We start from the raw sequence: 6,181 nt of genomic DNA, 5'->3' as shown, positions 1-6,181 counted from the left end.
GAATCAGGCCTTATCTCGATTTCAGGGGGAATCCAGTGTTCTGTAATTGTAGCACAAACCACGGGGTTCTTCTCGAGTTTCAATAGGTGAGACAGACCGCCTCCTGAAGTTCAAGGGAGAAGTCGTTATTCCTCTCGAGTTGAAGCAGGGGAATCGACACTCATCTCCAGATGAGTTGGTTAACATGGGTCTCTTCTCGAGTTGTGGTGGGAAATTCGGGTTTCCTCTCGAGTTGTGACATGTATCTCATGAAACCTCTTGAGTTGCATAAAGGGAGTCAAACTCATTTTGAGTTTCAAGAGGGAACTCGGGATTGCTCTCAAGGTGCAGCTGGGGAAAAAGGCTTCATCTCGCATTGAGAGGGGAATCTCATGGTTTTTCTCAAGTTGAGGCGGGAAGCTTATGGTTCCTCTTGAGTTGTGACAGGGCTCCTAGGGAACCTCTCGTGTTGCCTCAGGGAAGTCAAGTCTCATTTCAAGTTGTAAGGGGAAGCGTGGGATTTTTTTCGAATCACTGCAGAGGAATCGGATCTCATCTCTCATTGAGGGGGGAATCTCGTGGTGTTTCTTGAGTTGCTTCAGGAAGCTTTGGGTTCCTCTCCAGTTGTGACACGGACCTCAGGGAACCTCTCATGTTGCCTCAGGGAAGTCAGGCCTCCTTTCAAGATGCGAGGGGTACCTTGGGATTCCTCTCGAGTTGTTGCAGGTGAGTAGGGCCTCATCTCGGGTTGAGGCGGGAAACTCAGGCTTCCTCTCCAGTTGTGACAGGCATCTCAGGGTTCCTATAGAGTTTCAACAGGGGAGTCAGGCCTCGTCTCATTTTGAGGCATGGAACTACACTTTTCTCTCGAGTTGTAACAGGGTTGTCAGGCCTCCTGTCGAGTTCAGGAGGGTCTCAAAGAGTAGGATACAAATGAAGCTACTCAGCACACATGTATGCACTCTGAGAGCATCCATTTCTGTACCTCCAGGAATGTAGTACTACTGTAAAAATTTCTCAGAAATGGTCAGTTTTAATTGTTTCCATTTGGACTTTCTCACCATGACACCACTCACTCTACAGTTTAGGGAACCTATGTTGGGGCGCTACCAACTGCTAAGAATAACTATTCTAATTATACATTCTGGAACTTGGAAAATAGCTATAGAATGAGCTCAGGAACTCCCTGGACTCACTATGAGGTGAATCTGAGCTAAATTTATGTTGATAAGTTGACCCCCATAAGGTCTTACTTTGACTGGATGGCCACAGTGAAAATTTGGTTCTCCTGGAATCAATGTGATTTCACAACCACTGTTCAGTTCAGTTCAGTGGATCAGTTGTGTCCAACTCTTTGCTACTTCATGGACTGAAGCACACCAGGCTTCCCTGTCCATCACCAATTCCCAGAGCTTACTCAAACTCATGCCCATGGAGTCAGTGATGCCATCCAACCAAGTCATCCTATGTTGTCCCCTTCTCCTCCTGCCTTCAAACTTTCCCACCATCAGGATCTTTTCCAATGAGTCAGCTCTTCACACAAGATGACCAAAGTACTGGAATTTCAGCTTCAGCTTCCAATGAATAGTCAGGACTGATTTCCTTTAGGATGGACTGGTGGGATTTCCTTGCAGTCAAAGGGACTCTCAGAGACTTCTCCAACACCACAGTTCAAAAGCATCAATTTTTCAGTCAAGTTTCTTTATAGTCCAACTCTCATATCCATACTTGACTGAAGGAAAAACCATAGCTTTGACAAGATGGACATTAGTTGCCAAAGTAATGTCTTTGCTTTTTAGAATGCTGTTTAGGTTGGTCATAGCTTTTCTTCCAAGGAACAAGCATTATTTAACTTCAAGGCTTCAGTCTCCATCTGCAGTGATTTTCAGTTCAGTTCAGTTCAGTTCAGTCGCTCAGTCATGTCCGACTCTTCGCGACCCCGTGAATCACAGCACGCCAGGCCTCCCTGTCCATCACCAACTCCCGGAGTTCTTGCAGCCCCCCAAATAAAGTGTCCAGTAGTTTTAGAAAATTACGATTATTTCCTTTTCCCAAGTGTATTTACCTTGATAAAATTTTTGTGTTCCTCTTGGGAGGGTGGGGTAAATATTACAAATAAAAATTCTGGCTATAGTTGCAAGTCCTTCTTTATAAGACCAAAACTCCCCTTCATTGAATGGTTTCTGGGGCTGTAAAGTGGCTCAATTCGAGGAAGTAATGAAGAGCCATGATTATCTATTTTAATAATCTTAGTTCAATTTTGGTCGACTTACGTCGATTTAGGTCAGTACATGCCCAATATGCTACTAGAGATCAGTGGAGATATAACTCCAGAAAGAATGAAGAGATGGAGCCAAAGCAATAACAACACCCAGTTATGGAAGTGACTGGTGATGGAAGTAAAGTCCAATGCTGTAAAGAGCAATATTGCATAGGAACCTGAAATGTTAGGTCCTTGAATCAAGTCAAATTGAAAGTGGTTAAACAGCAGATGACAAGAGTGAATGAAGACATTTTAAGAATCAGCAAACTAAAATGGGCTGGAATGGGTGAATTTAACTGAGATGACCATTATATCTACTACCATGGGCAAGATTCCTTTAGAAGAAATGGAGTAGCCATCATAGTCAACAATGGAGTCCAAAATTCAGTACTTGGATGCAATTTCAAAAATGACAGCATGATCTCTGTTCGTTTCCAAGGAAAACCATACAATACCATGGTAATCCAAGTCTATGCCCCGACCAGTAATGTTGAAGCAGCTGAAGGTGAATGGTTCTATGAAGACCTACAAGATCTTTTAGAAATAACACCCCAAAAAAAGATGTCCTTTTCATTATAAGGGACTGGAATGAAAAAGTAGGAAGTCAAGAAACACCTGGAGTAACAGGCAAATTTGACCTTGGAGTATGGAATGAAGCAGGACAAAGGCTAATAGAGTTTTGCCAAGAGAATGCACTGGTCATAGCAAACACCCTCTTCCAACAACACAAGAGAAGACTCTACACATGGACATCACCAGATAGTCAATACCAAATCAGATTGATTATATTCTTTGCATCCAAAGATGGAGAAGCTCTATACAGTCAGCATAAACAAGACTGGAAGCTTACTGTGGCTCAGATCATGAACTCCTTATTGCTAAATTCAGACTTAAATTGAAGAAAGTAGGGAAAACCACTAGACCATTCAGGTATGACCTAAATATGACCTAAATGAAATCCTTTACGATTATACAGTGGGAGTGAGAAATAGATTTAAGCGACTAGATCTGATAGACAGTGCCTCATGAACTATAGACAAAGGTTCATGACATCGTACAGGAGACAGGAATCAGGAGTATCCCCAAGAAAAAGAAATGCAAAAAGGAAAATGTCTGTCCGGAGAGCTATTAAAAATAGCTGTGAATAAAAGTTGCCAAAGGAGAAAAGGAAAGATATAACCATTTGAATGCAGAGTTCCAAAGAATAGCAAGGAGACTTATGAAAGCCTTCCTCAGTGATCAGTGTGAAGAAATAGAAGAAAAGAGTAGAATGGGAAAGACTAGAGACATCTTCAAGAAAATTAGAGATACCAAGGGAACATTTCATGGAAACATGGGCACGATAAAGGACAGAAATATTATGGACCTAACAGAAGCAGAAGATATTTAGAAGAGGTGGCAAGAATATACAGAACTATACAAAAAAGATCTTCATGACCCAGATAATCACGATGGTGTGATCACTCAACTAGAGCCAGACATCCTGGAATTCGACGTCAAGTAGGCCTTAGGAAGCATCAGTACAAAAAAAGATAGGGGAGGTGATGGAATTCCAGTTGAACTGTTCCAAATCCTAAAAGATGATGCTGTGAAAGTGCTTCACTCAATATGCCAACATATATGGAAAACTCCTCAGTGGTCACAGGACTGGAAAGGTCATTTTCATTCCAATCCCAAAGAAAGGCAATGCCAAAGAATGTTCAAACTACCGCACAATTGCACTCATCTCACACATCTCATACGATAGTAAAATAATGATCAAAATTCTCCAAGCCAGGCTTCAATAGTACGTGAACCGTGAACTTCCAGATGTTCAAACTGGTTTTAGAAAAGCCAGAGGAAACAGAAATCAAAATGCCAGCATCCGTTGGATCATCAAGAAAGCAAGAGAGTTCCAGAAAAAAAATCTGTTTTTGATTTATCAACTATGCCAAAGCCTTTGACTGTGTTGATCACAACAAACTGTGGAATAAATATTCTGAATGAGATGGGTATACCAGACCACCTGACCTGCTTCTTGAGATATCTCTATACAGATCAGGAAGCAACAATTAGAATTGAACATGGAACAACAGACTGGTTCCAGATAGGAAAATGAGTACATCCAGGCTGTATATTGTCAACCTGCTTATTTAGCTTATATGCGGAGTACATCATGAGAAACTCTGGGCTGGAAGAAGCACAAACTAGAATTAAGGTTGCTGGGAAGAATATCACTAACCTCAGATATGCAGATGACACCACCCTTATGGCAGAAAGTGAAGAGGAACTAAAGAGCCTCTTGATGGAAGTGAAAGAAGAGAATGAAAATGTTGGCTTAAAGTTCAACATTCAGAAAGCTAAGATCATGGCTTCTGGTTCCATCACTTCATGGCAAATAGATGGGTAAACAGTGGCAGACTTTTTTTTGGGGGGGGGGATCCAAAATCACTGAAGATGGTGACTGCAGCCATGAAATTAAAAGAGACTTACTCTTGGAAGAAAAGTATGACCAACCTAGACAGCATATTAAAAAGCAGAGACATTATTTTGCCAAGAAATATCCGTCTAATCAAGGCTATGGTTTTTCCAGTGGTCATGTATGGATGTGAGAGTTGGACTATAAAGAAAGCTGAGTGCTGAAGAATTGATGCTTTTGAACTGTGGTGTTGGAGAAGACTCTTGAGAGTCCCTTGGTCTGCAACAAGATCCAACCAGTCCATCCTAAAGGAGATCAGTCCTGGGTGTTCACTGTAAGGACTGATGCTAAAGCTGAAACTCCAATACTTTGTCCACCTGATGTGAAGAGCTGATTCATTTGAAAAGGCCCTGATGCTGGGAAAGATTGAAGGCAGGAGGAGAAGGGGACAACAGATGATGAGGTGGTTGGATGACACCATCGACTCAATGGACATGGGTTTGGGTGAACTCTGCGAATTGGTGATGGACAGGGAGGCCTGGCATGCTGTGGTTCATGGGGTCACAAAGAGCTGGACATGACTCAGCTACTGAACTGGAACTGGAACAAAGCAGATATAGAATCACACACGTTGTAAGCAAACTTAAAGTTACCAAGATGGAAAGGTGGAAGGGGAGGAGTAAACTAAGAGACTGGGGTTGAAATATGCAATCTAACCTGTCTAAATAGATAGCTAGTAAGAACCTACTGTGTGGAGAAGGAAATGGCTATCCACTCCAGTATTCTTGCCTGGAAAATCCCATGGATGGAGGATCCTGGCAGGTTACAGTTCATGGGGTTGCAAAGAGTTGGACAAAACTGAGCGACTTCACTAACAAGAACCTACTGTATAGAACAGGAACCCTACTCAATACTCTGAAATAATCTATATAGGAATAGAATCTTAGAAAGAGTCAAAGTATGCTTATGTATCATTGATTCACTCTGCTGTATAGCAGAAGCTATATAAAGCTGGAAATCAACTGTATTCTCATAAAAATTAATTTAAAAAGAGTGAGTGTAAAGGAATAATACAAAACAAAAGATAAGATTGTGCAAATAGGAGTATTTTCTTTTCAGGATCTCAACATTTTGCATATTAAAGTATATAATTTATTTAATGATAGATTGTATTAGGCAGACATTTATTTTGCAAGCTCTACAGTTACAGCTAAAAATTAATAAGGAACACTCGATAAAAAAATGGTTCACTTCAGTCGCTCAGTTGTATCTGACTCTTTGAGACCCCATGGACTGAAGCACGCCAGGCCTCCCTGTCCATCACCAACCCCCAGAGTTTACTGAAACTAATGTCCATTGAGTCAGTGATGCCATTCAACCAGCTTGTCCTCTGTCGTCCCCTTCTCCTCCCATCTTCAATCTTTCCCAGCATCAGGGTCTTTTCAAATTAGTCAGTTCTTTGTATCAGGTGGCCAAAATATTAGAGTTTCAACTTCAGCATCAGTCCTTCCAATGAATATTCAGGACTGATCTTCCTTGGG

The sequence above is a fragment of the Moschus berezovskii genome, chromosome 6 (assembly GCF_049115385.1).
Source record: "Moschus berezovskii isolate FMDL1 chromosome 6, NW_MosBer_1.0, whole genome shotgun sequence".
NCBI lineage: Eukaryota > Metazoa > Chordata > Mammalia > Artiodactyla > Moschidae > Moschus > Moschus berezovskii.
The sequence above is the reverse complement of the archived record's forward strand: the minus strand, read 5'-3'. Positions refer to the sequence as shown.